A 17,323-nucleotide genomic window follows, 5' to 3' on the forward strand; every position below is an offset into this window, starting at 1 on the left:
GAAAGGAGCTAGACATGAGAGCAGAATAGAAGCTGTGCAGAGAGAGAACTATCACAGAATAATAAAGTGTATGGACTAAGGAGTTTGGTGTACATAGATTCATTTCTTTTTATCAAAGATTAATTATCAGCTGGTTGTAGATTCTTCCCGGACCCTGGGAGGGGCTATCGAGGGGCTGGACCCCCCTAGTCCCCAATACCTTTTGAGCTGGACAGAGGTGATCAAGCTCAAATGAAGAACCTGCGGCACGTCTCAGACCTCTGGGCTCACGTACTGATGCCTCTGATTCTGACCACAAAGGCCAGTTTGGGGTACACCAGCACGCAGAAGCAGTCAGCATTTCCTGCCGTCCTGGCTCTTCAAATCTCAATTCTGTACACTTACCTGTGTTCCTTGTGATAGTGGCTAGCCTTTTCTTTTCTTTTTTTACTTTAATTTAATTTATATGTGTGGGCACTTTGCCTGCGTGTGTGTGTCTGTGCACCATGTGTGTGCCTGGTGCCTGTGGAAGCCAGAAGAGGTCATTAGATCCCCTAGAACTGGAATTGTGAGTCACCATGTAGGTGTTGGGAATTGAACCCAGGGTCCTCTGGAAGAGCAGCCAGTGCTCTTAACCACTGAGCCATCTCTCCAGCCCTGTGCTTAGATTTTTTCCAAAGATAAGCTTCCCCCTTGTCTTCCTCAAGCAACCTTTTAGGAAATTTCTTTTACAGGCTCTTGACCTTCAACTCTGCAAAATTCCTTTGTTTTTTCTAAAGGTTCCTGGCACAGCAGGAACATTCTTTTTCTCCTCTGTGAAGGCCTGCATAGTTCCAGCCAGAAAAGAGGACCTCACTGGCATTTTATTTGTATGTTTATATTTGATGACATCTCTGGGTAACCAGAAACAGAAGGAAATGTCCTTAGTCTGATAGCAGCCTTCTACTGAAACATTGGGTGTCATGGCACATGCCTGCAGACACATCACATAGAAGGCGCAGGCAGAAGGTTAGTAGTTCAACGTCAGCCTTGGCTACAGAGTGAGGATTTTTATTTATTTATTTATTTATTTATTTTTTTTAGAAAGAGAGTTTCTCTATAGTTCTGGCTGTCTTGGAGCTCACTCAGTGGGTCAGGCTAGCTTGAACTCACAGAGATCCACCTGTCTCTGCTCCCAAGTGCTAGGATTAAAGTATGTGCCACCACTCCTGGCTATGGCACACAGTGAGTTCTAGGCCAGTCCGGACTCATTGAGAGTCTAGTTTCAAAAAACAAAAACAAAAACAAATAACAAAATATTCAGAACTTCTAGAAGATAAAAACAAAACCTTCAGGCTGGAGAGATGGCTCAGTGGTAAAGAACACTGACTGCTCTTCCAGAGGACCTGGGTTCAATTCCCAGCACCCACATGGCAGCTCACAACTGTCTGTAACTCCAGTTCCAGGGAACCCGACACCCACGGCAAAACACCAAAGCACATAAAATAAATACAAAATCAAAATAAAAAAAACCTCCAGCAGGGCAGTGGTGGTACACGCCTTTAATCTCAGCACTCGGGAGGCAGAGTCAGGTGGATTTCTGTGAGTTCGAGGCCAGCCTGGTCTACAGAGTGAGATCCAGGACAGACACCAAAACTACATGGAGAAACCCTGTCTCAGAAAACAAAAACAAAAACAAACAAACAAAAAAAACCCAAACAAACAAAAAAACCCTGCAGATAACAAGTTGAACAACCCTTTCACATATCATATGTCCTGCATATCAGATATTTATGTTATGATTAATAACAATAGCAAAATTGGGGGAAAGAGAGCTTAGGGGAGCGGGAGATCCCAGCTGGATGGAGAACAGAGAGGGAGAACAAGGAAAGAGATACCACGAATAATGAAGACCCCATGGGAATAGAAAGAAGCAAAGTGCTAGAGAGGTCCCCAGAAATCCACAAAGATACCTCCACAATAGACTACTGGCAATGGTCGAGAGAAAGCCTGAACTGACCTACTCTGGTGATCGGATGGCTGAACAACCTAACTGTCGTGATAGAACTCTCATCCAATGACTGATGGAAGCAGATGCAGAGATCCATGGCCAGGCCCCAGGTGGAGCTCCAGGAGTCCAATCAGTGAGAGAGAGGAGGGATTATATGAGCAAGAGATATTGAGACCATGATCTGAAAAAGCACAGAGACAAATAGCCAGACTAGTGGAAACACATGAACTATGAACCAATAGCTGAGGAGCCCCCATGGAACTGGACCAGGCCCTCTGGATAAGTGAGACAGTTGTTTAGCTTGAACTATTAAGGAGGCCTCCAGGCAGTAGAACCAGGACCTGTCCTTAGTGCATGAGCTGGCTTTTTGGAACCTAGGGCCTATGCTGGGACACTTTGCTCAGCCTAGGTGAAGGGGGAGGAGATAGACCTGCCTCCACTGAATCTACCAGGCTGAGCTGAATCCCCAGGGGAGTCCTTGCCTTGGAGGAGGTGGGAATGGGGGGTGAATTGGTAGGAGGGTTGGGGGGGGGCAGGCGGCGGGAGGAGGGAGGACAGGGGAATCCATGGCTGATATGTAAAATTAAATTAATTTAAAAAATTGAAAAAAAAACAGTAGCAAAATTAGTTATGAAGTAGCAACAAAATAACTTTATGGTTGGGTGCTGTGGAGTAATTCTTCTATACACTGTGTAAATTATGCTGTGATTAATTTAATAAAGAAGCCAACAGGCCAATAGCTGGACAGGAAAAGGTTAGGTGGGAGAACCAGACTAAGGACACTGGGAAAAAGAAGGGCAGAGTCAGAGGAATCACCACGAGATGCAGAGTGAGCAAGACATGCTGGAGGACAGATAAAGCCATGAGCCATGTAGCCATACATAAATGAACAGAAATGGGTTAATTTAAGTTGTAAGAGCTAGTTAGTAACAAGCCTGAGCTATCTATCAGCTGAGTATTTATAATTTATATTGTCTCCATGTCAGTTATTCGGGAACTGGCGGGTGGGAAAGAAAAGTCTGCCTACAGTTGGGAGTCACCACAACATGAGGAACTATATCAAAGGGTCACAGCATTAGGAGAGTTGAGAACCACTGCTCTAGATAGTGCTGTAAGACAAGACAAAGAAATCAACAGCATCTGGGGCAATGAGATGGCTCACTGGGTAAAGTGCTTGCTACCAAGGCTCAGAACCTGAGTTTGATCCCTAGAGCCCATATGATGGAAAGAGGGAACTGGACTCCTATATGCTGTCCTCTGACCTCCACACTTGTGCCACAGGATGTTGTGGGACATTATTTAAGATGTGTTACATTTGTTTATGCTGTGGGACATTTGTTTAATGATGCAAAGACGTGTTGCATTTTTTTTATGTATATGAGTGCTCTATTCTGCATGTGCCAGAAGAGGGCATCAGAGCGGCTCTAGATGGTTGTGAGCCACCATGTGGTTGTTGGGAATTGAACTCAGGTCCTCTGGAAGAGCAGCCAGTGCTTTAACCACTGAGCCATCTCTCCAGTCCCTGTGTTGCATTCTTTTATGTTGCGTTTGTTTAACTCTGTGAAGCTGTGTTACTTTGCCTGTCTAAAACACCTGATTGATCTAATAAAGAGCTGAACAGCCAATAGCCAGGCAGGAGAAAGGATAGGCGGGGCTGCCAGGCAGAGAGAATAAATAGGAGGAGAAATCTGGGAAGAGAAGAAGGAGAAACTAAAAGGAGAAGGAGAAGACTCCAGGGTCCAGACCCCCAGCTACACAGCAAGCCACAGAGTAAGAAATAAAGAAAGGTATGTAGAAAGGTAAAAGCCCAGAGGCAAAAGATAGACAGGATAATTTAAGAAAAGCTGGTTAGAAACAAGCCAAGCTAAGGCCGGTAAGAATAAACCTCTGTGTGCTTATTTGGGAGCTGGCTGGCAGGCCCCTAAAGAATAAAGAAATAAAAAAACAATTACAGTGGGATGCGTATGCTCCCCCAAATACATAAGTAAATAAATGTGATAAAAATTTTAAAAGGAATCAACAACATCTAGAAAAACTTGATCATTTATTTATAAGAATCGGCAGACTTTTAGTAGTTGAGTAGGTAGTGTGGTTGGTCAAGAGCTTGCTGTGTAAGCCAGAGGTCAGTGCTAGCGAGGCAGAGACAGGCAGATACCTGGTGCCTTCTGATCAGCCAGTCAGTGAGCTCTAGGTTCGGTAGAGACTGTCTCAAAAAATACTGTAGAGGGCTGGCAAAATAGCTCCATAGCCAAGGTATCCACCACACAAGCCCGACTCCTTGTGTTGAATCCCTGGAATCCACATAAAAGGTGCAAGGAGAGAACCAGCTCCACAAAGCTGTTCACTGAAGCACATGTGTGCCCACACACACTTAAAAATTGTTTATTCACCAGGCGGTGGTGGCGCACGCCTTTAATCCCAGCACTGGGGAGACAGAGGCAGGCAGATCTCTGTGAGTTTGAGGCTAGCCTGGTTTACTAGGTGAGTTCCAGGACAGCCAGGGCTACACAGAGAAACCTTGTCTTGAAAAAAATGCCCCCCAAATACTTATTCATTTGACGTATGTGTCCTGCCTGCGTGTGTGTCTGTGCATCATGTGTATGCAGTGCCCACGGAGGATGAAGAGGGAGTGGACCCTGGAGTTACAGGTGGTTGTGAGCCACCATGTAGGTTCTGAATTGAACCCAGGTCCTCTGCAGGGGCCGCCAGTGCTCTTAACCACTGAGCCCTCTCTTCAGCCCCCACTTTCTTTTCTCTCTCTTCTTTTTTTCTCCCCTCCTCAACAGGGTCTCACTATGTAGCTCTGGAACTCACTATGTAGACCAGGCTGGACTCAAACTCAGAGACCCTGATGCTTGCCTCTGTCTCCTGAGGCCTGGGGTTAAAGGTGTGCACCAGCACCTGGCAACTACACACATCATCCACACACTAACAGTAGAAAAAACAATGAGAACAAGTGAGAAAGATACCCCAGGTCGACCTCTGGCCTGCACATACATGCAGAAAATAAGAAAATTTGATGGACTATCCAAAAGAAGTTACTTGAACCAGTAAACGAATCCTTAGGAAGTTAAGCAGAGGATTGCCATGTGTTTGAGGCCAACCTGGGCCATGTAATGAAACTCTCTCATAAGCAAAAATCGGTTGTAAAGCTGGGCAAGGGGGCACATGCCTATGGTCCTAACGCTTGTGAGCCTGAGGCAGGAAGCTCTCTACTTTGAGAGTGGCATAGGCTACATAATAAGACCCTGTTTCAAAAAAACATGCATTTATATTTGTTATTAGTGAACAATAGAAAAATTAAAATAGGGCATTGAAATGTCTCCGAGGGTAAAGGCTCTGGTCAGGCCTGATGACCTAAGTTCCATCCCTGGCCCTCACATGGTGGAAGGAGAGAATGGACTCCCACAAGCTGTCCTGTGACCTCCATGTGCTCACGGGCATACACACATATAAAAAAATGGATGTAAATAATATGGGGTGACAGTTTCTGAACCCATGCATGTGAAAGAATGATATTCTGTTGGATCTGCACCTGCGCAATAACTTGGCTGGCATGGGATTCATGACCTGGTTCCATTGTCTGCTAAGAGTCTTAAGGACACGTTGACTTTTGTTCTTTTGAAGGTAACCCCATTTCCCTGCCGGGATGCTTTTGGATTTCTTTTTTGAGATTCAAATCCTGGCATTCTCTACGATAGAAAGAACACGGACACGTATTAAGGGGGAAAAGGCTGCTCATTGTCCCCAGGAAAACATCAGTGAGTAATGAGATGGAGGTTTGATTGGCCTGGAATCTGTCACGTTGGCTTTTCGGGCTGTTCTTCAAATGTCTTTGAGAGCTCCGCTTTGATTTGAAGACTTGGCTTCAGTGATGTTATAAGTTCCCTTTTCCCTAGCGTAGGTTTGGGTTTTGGAAGCAAAAGGAAATTTGGTGCTAAATTGTGGTGAGGGGCTGATGTACTTTTTAGCCTGCCTGTAACGTAACACAACTGAAATTTTCCCCGAAATTAATTCCTAGGATCTTTTTCCTTCCCTCTCCTTTCTCCCCCGACCCTTCTTTTCTCTTTCTTCCTTTACTAGAGATCAAATTTGGGTTCTGTACATGGTTAGGTGAATGCTTTCTGAAACAGGGTCTTTTTTGTTTATTTTTATTTTTTAATAGAATCTCACTATGTAGCCAAGGTTGGCTTCTAACTCTCGACTCTCAATCTTCCTGCATCTGTCTTCAAAGTCCTGTGTTTACAACTGTATTTACCATCATGTTGGCTTAGATAAGGATTTTTATTTATTTATTTGTTTGAGAGAGGGTCTAAGGTAGCCCAGGCTAGCATCTAACTTGCTATGTAGAGGAGGCTGGCCTTGAACTCTCTCTCAACCCTCCTGGCCATACTGCCTAAGTACAGGGATAACAGGCATGTGTGCCATGCCTGGCATAGAGAGGCAATTAAAAAGTTGTCTTTATCCTGGTGTGGTGGTTCGGAACTGTAATCCCAGCACTCTGGAGAATGAGGCAGAAGAATCACCGTGAAGGAGTTTACAGTCAGCCTGGGCCACCAGTTCACTATCTCAGCACAACACAGCACAGCACTCTTTAGCTGCCACACCCCACACCTTCACTGTTGTTCTGACTGCAGTGCCCTTTCTGGATGCTTTGGTTTGGAACCCCGTGACTTGAAGAGAGCAAGGACACCCTGTCTTTATTCCCTAGTGCTCTACCCGCTGGGAGCAATTAAGAGATTTTTTTTTTTTTTTTGAGTCTTTGGTCCTAGTACATAATAGGTCTCAACAAATGCTTTTGAAAACGGGAAAATGGGTATAGCAAACAGTAGATGGAAGCCACTCTTAGGGGGCATAGTAAGTTCTGGGGTTTGAAGCAACATCAGGCTGACTGGATGTCTTGTGTATATACTGTAAATGTTTACAGTCAGCTCTCCGAGAAACTATAAAAGCCCCAGAGCCTGGACTTGTAGTATAGAGCCGTGTCTATAGTAGAAATACTGCCAGTAAGGCTAGTCTCTTTCTCTTTTAGACAAATTGTTATTATATTTATTTCTTTGTTCTAGGGAGGGGAGTGGAGGCCAGATGACAATTGGTGGGAACTGGTTCTCACTTCTACCATGTAGGTTTCGGGGATCAGACTCAGGTCTTCAGGCTCGGTGGCCAGAGCCTTTCCCACTGAGCCGCCGCCGCCCTGGGCCTTAGTTTCTTTTTTTATTTTTTTGTGCTGCTGGTGATTGATCCTGGAACTATGTGTACACTAGATGGTGCTCAGCCACTGATTCCCCACCTCTTTTTTTTTGAGAGAGAGAGAGAGAGAGAGTGAGAGAGAGAGAGAGAGAGAGAGAGAGAGAGAGAGAGAGGCTGACTTCAAGTTTCTCAGGCTGACCTTGAGTTTACTCTAGTCCAGACAGGCCTTGAATTTGAGATCCTCCTGCCTCAGTCACCCAAGTAACTGGAATTACAGGTCTTCTCAGTTTACTGAGGGAAAATTCAAGTTCCCAGTCTGATACCAACTGGCTAGAAAAATTCCTGACTACTTGAAAATTCGTGCTAGCAAACAGCAGAAGCCAGTTCGAGCTCGCCCAGCCCACCACTATAAAAATCCATTATCTATTTCACAGGTGACCCTTTTACTGTCCCCACTGCGTGGATCTATGTCCTGTGCATTTAACCCCCGTGACCATCCAATGATTACTTTAATCCTCGTTTTACAAGGTCTAGAGACCAAGGTCCACGGTGTCAAAGCTTTTTTCGGTGCCTGGCTTTGGTGTCTGGCTGCCGTTCCCTGTCTGAAGGGCCACAGCACCAGGGGGGCAGATGCTTGCTTCGCCCAGGTCCCTGTTTGGTTTTGAGGAGAGGACCCGGGGGTCACCAACTCATACACTCACTTAAGCAACCCTGCTGGCCTCGACTCTGAGGTGAATGCTGGCACTGGTCTTGTTCACTTGAGGCTTAGAATTTAGCAACGTTTATTATATGGGATCAGGAGCTGTCACTTTGCTGGCCTGATTCTGGATCTGAATAGTCCCTTTTGTGTGACAGCCAAGTGTCCCCGTGTGAGTCCTCCCTGTGCAGCTTTAGGTTTAACCCTTTCATTTCAGGTAAGTCTTGGGAGCATCCAGCCCAAGGCAAGTTCCTTGGGTGCTCAGTCTACGGCAGTGACGGCTGTGAGGTGGCCCTGTCGCTTGCTTCCTACTCTGTGATTTTCTCTGGAACAGTTACTAGTTCTGGCCCCACCTGGACATGAGGTCACTGGTCCCGAGCATCATGGCAGACCTCCACCTTCTAGCTTCAAACCCCTTGCTCAAGGGTAAGGAAACTGCAGCTTGGGATGGGAAATGGTCTGTCTAAGGACAGGCAGACAGGCAGTAATTTTGGCGATAACAGGACTTGGCCCCAGGTCTCTTGAATCCTCACTCAGAGTCCTTCCACCATGATGGCATCACTGGGGGGCACACACCTGTGCCCTCTGTCCGAGGATGGCAGAGAAGGCCCAAACTGAGTTTCTGGGAGCTGGGGCCATCCTTGTTTTCTGGAATTTTCCAGTTTTTCCACAGGAGACTAGGCCACTTGGCCATGCCATCTGTCCTGATCGGAAGAATCAAGTAGCACCAAGATGAAGAATTCACAGTCACTTCCCCTGAAAGGAGTGAGCCACCGTGTTGGGGGAGGCTGGCAGGAAAGATGGGCAGAGCCTTGGACTTGCTGCTCTTCTGAGGAAGAGGCTGGGATGCCTGAGCTGGACCCCACCCTTCACCGTGGCTGCCAGCCATCTGGGTGTGGATGGTGTCTGCGGAGTGGGGACATTCCCAGCAATGTCCGTCTGCTTCTGGTAAGCTTCCAGGCACTTCCAGATCAGAGCCAATGGCACTCCAAGTCTCCCCAAGGGCTGGCTGGTCTTGCAGCGGGGATGGGAGGCCTCTGGACAGCTGCCTCCGATTGGCATTGTCCTAGTAGATCCTGGATGTTCCAGGAACTGCGTTATAAATCCTGTTGAGCATTGGCCAAGCAAGCCAGGCAGGGCAGTGAGCCAAGGTCTTGAGTCCTTTTGGCAAAGTCATCGTCAGCACCTGTCCTCTCTCAGAGAGAACCAGAGAAAAGAAAGGGCCACAGAACCTTGCTGGCAGGGCTGACGGGGGCACAGTGGGCACAGGAGACATTAACATGGGTGGCATATTTATGTTTTACTGTGTGTTTTGCCCCGTATATAGCGGTAGCTACAATCCTGTTCCCATTGAAAACGGAAGAAATAGGGCCATAGACAGGCGAAGTGACTTTGCTCACAGCCCCGTGAAGTTGGGCTGGATTCTCACCTGTCAGTACTTGTGGGATATTGTGCAAATTCGGTTGCTTTACTGAGCCTTGGCTCCCACTTGTGACCTGAGGACAGTTCCACTTATGGGGCATGTTGTACAGGCTGTGCAGTGTAAGCGTTAGCTCCATTGGACCATTCTCTTTCCCCTTAAACCACACAGATAGGGCTTGGACTTGGATGTGAATTTCTTTCTAGTCCAGTTTAAGTTTTTAAAATACTTATCTATTTATTTTGTTTGTGTGTATGTGCATGCCATGGTTGTGTGTGTGTGTGTGTGTGTGTGTGTGTGTGTGTGCGTGTGCGCGTGTGTGGTCAGAAGATGACCTGGGGGAGTTGGTTCTCTCCTTCCACCATGATAGGTTCTTGGTGGCAAGTGCCTTTATCCACTGAGCCTTCTCGATGGTCTCCAGTTTTCATTAGAAAACATGGTTTTATTTACTTATTATTTTTTTGCATGTGTACCTTTGTGTGCATTCATGTTGTATGCACATTCCACCATGCACTGTAGAAGTCAGAGGACATTCTGTGGGAGTCCATTCTTTCCTTCCACTCTGTGGTCCTGGGGTTGAACTCAGGCTGCTGGCTTGACTAGGTCCCTGTACCCACTGACCATCTTGCCAGTGCTCTCTCCTATTTTGTTTAATTCTTTTTGAGATTTATTTATATTTATTTTATGTGTGAGGGTGTTTCACCTGCGTGTGTGCAGTGCTTGAAGAAGCCAGTAGGGGGCATTGGATTCCACGGAACTGGAGTTAGAGAGAGTTGTGAGTTGCCATATGGGTGCTGGGAATTGAACTCTAGTCCTCTGAAGAAGCAGCCAGTGCTCTTAACCGCTGAGTCACCTCTCCAGGCCTGGCCCCATCCCTTTTCCTTTTATACAGGCTCTCGCTCTGCAGCTCAGTCTGGAATATGAGGTAATCCTCTCGCTTTAGCCTCCCAAATCCTGGGATTACAGATGTGCTCTATTATGCTCAGGTTTTTGTATGTGTTTTGTGCCTTATTCTTTGAAACATGTGAATACAGTTGGTACTTTCTGGAAAAGGCAGTCAATGTAATGAGAAATCCGTGTAACCCTGCTCAGGCTGTTTGCCAGGGACACCTTCTCATGCCCATGTCCCCTGCCCCTCAGCATTACTAGCCCAGATGTGCCCCACCAGCAGTCCCTCCAGGGCCAGGCACTTCTGTGGCTGCTCTGGGAGTAAACCCTACATGTTGGGCTCATTGATGGATGGATGCTTAAAACCTGCCTGGAACTTGAAGGATCCACCACCCATTGGGCACGGATCAAGATCTGTAAGTCTGAACAAAACCCAGTTCTTCCCTTCGGTGAGTTCCCAGATAAGCTGGGGGAGGCAAGGAGAAAATACCAGCCCCAGTGTGTACTGCTGCTGATGTAAAGGATCTTACCCTATGGCACTGCTGTCAGGAGCCCGAGGTTAGGCGGGGGATGATGACTTCCAGCCTGTGGAGCTGATTGTGCTTCTCCTAAGAACCAATAGGAGGACATTTCCTCCAGGCCTGAGGGGAGATGAAGGGAGCTTGGCATGGCAAGCAGCATCCCTCGGGGTGCCCTGATCCCTCTCCTCTTCCTTGGTGTGCTGGGGCCTTATCTTCCGCTTTCCTCCTAGGGACAGCCCAGTCCTGGCCAGAGAGACGGTCGCTTTCATATCTTTTATATCTTTTATTGTGACTCCCCAGGACCACTGTTAGCTGCTTCAAGGGTTATGACTTCTAGTCAGTTGTTTTCAGCTCAGAATGTAATGACCTCTGGAGGCCTGTAGGTATAATTAGGTACTTCCTATGTTTGGGGGAGGGAGCATTTTTATATGTGAAATATGTCCTTTCCTATGGCTTCTTTTCATTCCCCTGCCGGCCATTTTGGCTCCCTACCTGTCCTGAACTCTCCTATGCTTTTGTTCTTCTCTCTCTCTCTCTCTCTCTCTCTCTCTCTCTCTCAAATGTATCTTATGTATATAGGCATTTTGTCTGCATTTGTACACACCAGAAGAGGGCACCAGATCCCACTGAACTACAGTAATAGACAGTTGTGAGTTACCGTGTGGTTGCTGGGAATTGAACTCAGGACTTTTGGAAGAACAGCCAGTGCCCTTAACTTATCTCTCAGGTCCCATGGCTTTGTTATTTAAAATTTTTAAAAATTATATTTAATTTAAAATGTGTGTGTGTGTGTGTGTGTGTGTGTGTGTGCACTCACATGCAAATGTATCACAGCACACGTCAGAGGACAATGTTTGGGAGTCAGTTCTCTCTACCATGTGGTCCTAGGGATGGAACTAAGTTCAGACTTGGTGGCAGGTGTCGTTACCTGCTGAGACGTTTCACTGGTCCTAGTTTGTTCTTTTGAGACAAAGATCTCACTGTGTTCCAGGCCGGCCTGGAATTCACTCTGTAGCCCGGGTGTGCTTGAGCTCACGACATCCTTTGCCTCAACTCAGTGCTGGCTCAGTGTAGGGACTGTAGACATTCACCACTGTGCCTGCCCACCCTGAGCTTTCTGGTTCCGTTTCCTGGAACTTGCCAGGCTCTGGTTTCCCTTCCTTCTTTTTCTATACTCTGCCCACTCTAGCTGTTCTCCGTCTGGACCACTGCAACCCCTGCCCTTCTCTGCCTGGACCACTGCAGCCACTGCGGTTCTCTGCCTGGACCACTGCAGCCACTGCGGTTCTCTGCCTGGACCACTGCAGCCCCTGCGGTTCTCTGCCTGGACCACTGCAGCCCCTGTGGTTCTCTGCCTGGACCACTGCAGCCCCTGCCCTTCTTTGCCTGGACCACTGCAGCCCCTGCCCTTCTTTGCCTGGACCACTGCAGCCCCTGCCCTTCTTTGCCTGGACCACTGCAGCCCCTGCCCTTCTTTGCCTGGACCACTGCAGCCCCTGCGGTTCTCCGTCTGGACCACTGCAGCCCTGTGGTTCTCTGCCTGGACCACTGCGGCCCTGCCGTTCTCTGCCGGGACCGCTGCGGCCCTGCCGTTCTCTGCCGGGACCACTCTTCATCCTGCTTTGGCTCTCCGCTTTTACACCACTTCCTTCTTTGATTTTTATTCCTCCTCTGTCCCTCTCAAGAGCGGAGTGTCCTTGCTGTGGAAGTCCACAGCACTGGCTATCTAGGCTCACCACCCCTCTGAAATCTACTTAACTGTTCTCCCATAACCCTCTTAGTTCTGTGGAGATAGGAGGTGAACTGGAGTGGTCAGAAGCCCATGGTCATGAAATGACCACTTGTTTGGGTCAAATGAGCCCCGCCACTCGGATCCTCCAGGTACGTGATGTGAGCATGCTGGACTCCATCCAGGCAAGTGACAGAAGCCAGAGGAGCTAAACCTCAGCCCATGCCCCCATCTCCTCTCTGAACTCCATCCACCTCAGCTCCTCCCGTCTCTGTGGTGGAGACCCTGCTCCCGGCTTTCCGGCTGACTCTTCTGGTGCACTGGCCTCAATGATCAGCCCCGTCAAGTTTCTCCTCCTGCCTCTACTGTGAGTCAGATATTCTTTACAGACCCCACGTTGGAGCTGTTATTTTAGAAAAGGTGTTGCTATTGTATCTCCAGGCTTGGGTGACTTGGGACTCACTATATAACCCAAACTGGCTGCAAACTTGCAGCAATCCCCCTGCCTCAGCCTCCTGAGTGCAGGGATTTCAAGTATGAGTCACCACGGCCAGCTCAGTTTCTTATTTGATTTTTATTATTTTTATTAAGATTACATTTTATTTATTTATTGTGTGTGTGTGCATGCACACACACGTGTGCGCCCACCCACCCGAGCCACTGTCAAAGGTTAGCTCACAGGAGTGGATTCTCTCCACCTTGGAGGTTTCAGGGATCAAACTCAGACGGTCAGGTTTTGCTTTTTACTTTTCTCCTGCCTTTTCACTATGTAGATCAGGCTGGCCTTAAACTCATAGAGATCCACCTGCCTCAGTTTCCCAAGTGCTAGGTTAAAGGTGTACTCCACCATGCCCAGCACTGGAACCCACTTTATTTTATTTTTATTATTTTATTTATTATTATTGTTATTTGGTGGGTTTTTGAGACATCGTTTCTCTGTGTAGCTCTGGCAGTCCCGGAACTCGCTCTGTAGACCAGGCTGGCCTCGAACTCACAGATCCTACAGGTGAGGGCCACTAGGCCCAGAACTAAAACCCACTTTTAAAAAGCTGGCTGCTGGGGCTGGAGAGATGGCTCAGAACATTGACTGCTCTTCTAGAGGTCCTGAGTTCAATTCCCAGCAACCACATGGTGGCTCACAACCATCTGGAATGAGATCTGGTGCCCTCTTCTGGTGTGCAGGCAGACATGCAAACAGAACACTGTATTCTTTTTTTTTTTTTAATTTTTTTTTTAGATTTATTTATTTATTCTGTATACAGCATGTATGACTGCAGGCCAGAAAAGGGCACCAGATCTCATTCCAGATGGTTGTGAGCCACCATGTGGTTGCTGGGAATTGAACTCAGGACCTCTGGAAGAGCAGTCAGTGCTCTTAACCTCTGAGCCATCTCTCCAGCCCCCAGAACACTGTATTCTTGATAAATAAAATAAATCTTTAAAAAACAAAAGCTGGCTGCTGGGGCTGGAGAGCCCATTCTGTGGTTAAGAGCTCTTGCTGCCCTGTCATGAGACTGGATTTAGATCTCAGTAGTCATGTTAGGAGGCTCACAAATGCCTGTAACGTCAGCACCAAAGGGTCAGATACCCTCTCCTGGTCTCCCCAAGCACTGGCATACAAATGTGTGTATATACTCATACAAAGAGATAGACAGCAGACAGACTGACTGACTGACACACACACACACACACACACACACACACACACACACACACACGATGAAAATAATGAAATAATGAAAATAGGTTAAAAAATAAAATAAAAAGAAATAAAAAGAGCTGCCTGTGGTGGAGACAGGAGAATTATCTGGGCCTTCTAGCCTGGAGTACTTGGTGTAGCCCAAATCAGAAGAGAGACTCTGTCCCAGCAATACAGAAGAGAACTGACCCATAAAAGTTGTTCTCTGACCTTCCTCACCTGTATATACACTCTTCCTCCCTCCTCCCCATTCCTTTCTCCCCTCTTCCTCCCTCCTCCCCATTCCTTTCTCCCTCTCTTCCTCACCCCTCAATACTTCCCCCCACTAATAATACAAGACAAAAATTTAAAGTGGAAAAAACTTTTAAAATTTAGAAATGGTGGCCTGGGGGTCTGGAGAGCTGGCCCGTGGTTAAGAGCACTCGCTGCTCTTCCAGAGGACCAGAGTTTGGTTCCCAGCACCCATGTCAGGGGCTCACAGCCATCTGTAAGTCAGCTCCAGGGCATCTGACGACTCGGGCCTTTGTGGGCACCGGCACTTACGCACATACCTGTATGCAGGCATGCGCAGACCTATACATAGTTTAAACACATTCCTTTAGAAACGGTGGCCTCATCAGGTGTGTAAGGTAAGCCTGGACCACATGGGAGCTTGTCTCAAACAAATGAACAATAAACAAACACCCACCCAGACAGACAGACGACAGAAAGGCAGATGCTGTTCTGAATTCCCTTCCAGTCCAAGGTGGTCGCTTTGCTTCAGGAGCACTGAGCAGGGCCCTTCTGTGACACAGGCTAAGGGCTGTCGTCCTCTCTGCTCCGGAAAGTGCTGTCCTGGTTCTTTGCGTGCCCCGGTTTTGATCCAGACGTGTGTTGGTGACATCGTCACTCTTGTGTACAGTTGAGACAGCTCTGTTTCTGAGACTGTCACTTTAGGGAATTGTGTTCAGGAGAGCTATTTCTGGAACCTTTGAATTTCGAGGACTCCAAGCTGCAGACAGACGGCTGTTTGAACTTGTGGATCTGAGTGCTCTTGTGGGTTCAGTAGTGTGTGGGGAACAGAGGCCGAAGGTGACTTTGGCAGGACTCAAAGGGCCAGCCCACACCTCGCTCTGGGACAGCCACTCATTCCAGAGTCACCTGGACTTGGTGCTGCCCCACTTGAGTCTCTCCGGACTGTTGGGCAGTGTGAGGGGGGTGCCTATCCAGTGTCTAGTTCATACTGTTCCTAGGGTCGGCCTGGTGAAGTGTGGACAGCTGTGCTTGGGGCCATGGAGCAAGACCGCCCTCTGTTGGCAGGCCCAGGATTCTCCAGCAGGGCCCATCGTCCCGGGAAAAGAGTGGGCGGGGTCAGGAGTCCGCTTCTCCAGGGTCTGGCACCTTGCTGGGAGACGGTCCTGGAGGCAGTCTCTAGCAGCTGGTGGAGGCTTGCTTCTGAGCTGTGTTCCTTTCTTTCTCCTTAGCGAAACTGGAAGGCACCTGCCTCACACATTTGAGGATTTGCATGCTAGACTTCTGCACATCTTAATGCTATAAATACGCTACAAATGGTTAAACAGAACAAGTTGACCTTGGTAAATATGCTTTTATAACGATGAAATTATCAAGCAAGCAGCATAAAGTTACCATCATATCAAAACTGATGAATTATTATTATACATGCTGGGTCTTATTTAATGGACCAAGAATGACTGGATAAGCAACAAAGACAAATATCATCAATAAATTATATAGTTTTTAGCAAGACTAATTTCTTTTGTCTTTATTTTAACAAAACACAGATTATCTGGTAAAAAATGTTTACTTGATTTGTGTTGTGTTGGCGTGGGGTGTCTAGGAGACAGCAGGACGGGGTTCAGTGGTGACCGGCAGGGCTCGACACGAAACCCGAGTCAGGGATCCAGATGGTGGGAAGAGAAAACCAGCTCCAGCAAGCTGTGCTCTGATGCCACACACGAAAACACACCAGATGAACAAATAAATGTCATTTCAAAAGAAAAGGGAGCTGGGCATGGTGTGGTAACGCCTTTAATCCCAACACTTGGGAGGCAGAGGCAGGTGGATCTCTGTGAGTTCCAGGCCAGTTGTCTCAATGAGACAAGACTCCAGATGAAAGAAGTGAAATTAAATGGAGGTGGCAGAGGCAGGCTGTAGACATCGCAGTGGCACTTTGCCTGGCACACTCGCATGCTCCTGGCACACTCGTGTGCTCCTGGCACACTCGCGTGCTCCTGGCACACTGGAGTGCTCCTGGCACACTCGTGTGCTCCTGGCGTGGGTGTGTGCTGAAGCTCTGGCTCCTCTTCACTCGAAGGGCTTGTTTACCCTCCCACCCCATGAAGACATCTGAAAAGGAGCAAGCCTTCACTATCCCTTACTTGTGGATAGCTCAGCCTCTAGAATCATGAGTCCTTGCTTTCTCTAGTCTGTAAATTCACTCATTTATATTTAAATCTAAGGCATTTCGTTACCAGCCTACATGCTCAAACACATCAACTTATTTTTTCAAAAAAAAAAAAAAAAAAAGGCAAAAACACTGATGATCGAGCATAAAAAAGTTGGAGCAAACCATCCTTTTCTTGGGGGTTGCGCTACTGTCCAATGAACGCATAGTGAGGGCAGTACTGCTAACGCCTCACAACACACCTGCATCGGTTAGAGCTCTGCTTTACCTTGGTGAAAAAAAAAAAAGTTGGAGCAAAATTTGTGCAGAGAGCCAATATTTTGAAGTTTTGTTTCATGAGATTTTCAGTCTTATCACATATAAGGCCGGAATTATTCCCAGTTCTGGAGTTCAGTGTCTCAGGTTCACCTGGCAGCCAGTGGGAAGAAGCAGGGCCAGGCTTTCTGCATCTTATCCGGACCCACGTGTGCACAGACCTAAGAGTACTAGGCAGTGATCGCACAGTGATCCTCCAGTCGTGGGAGCAGCTGTGGAGCATGCTCTACCTACTCAGCAATACTCACACAGCCATGGCCGAATCAGGAGAGCGGGGAAAAGACCTCAGAAAGGCTCTGTAGTGCTATTTCAAAGGATCTGACAAATTAATCTCCCTTTTGCTCTGGCTCATGGGGACACCGGCAGACCTTGGCTATGCAGTGGGGGACGGCCAAAAGGAGCTTCAGTCACACCGGAGCTGAAAGGCCAGAGTAGGGGCTGCCACCCGGGAGAAGACCTGTCACAGTGCGGGCATTGAAACGAGGTGGGAC

At 47.6% G+C, this 17,323-nt stretch overlaps 1 non-coding gene across 1 annotated transcript; it reads left to right on the top strand.

The window, feature by feature from the left end:
• Nucleotides 1–16,680: 16,680 nt before the first annotated feature.
• On the top strand, nt 16,681–16,799 carry LOC131913948 (U4atac minor spliceosomal RNA). The gene has a single exon (XR_009380017.1). It is a non-coding gene; the product is annotated as a U4atac minor spliceosomal RNA (small nuclear RNA).
• Nucleotides 16,800–17,323: the final 524 nt, after the last annotated feature.

The sequence above is a fragment of the Peromyscus eremicus genome, chromosome 6 (genome assembly GCF_949786415.1).
Source record: "Peromyscus eremicus chromosome 6, PerEre_H2_v1, whole genome shotgun sequence".
NCBI classification, from domain to species: domain Eukaryota; kingdom Metazoa; phylum Chordata; class Mammalia; order Rodentia; family Cricetidae; genus Peromyscus; species Peromyscus eremicus.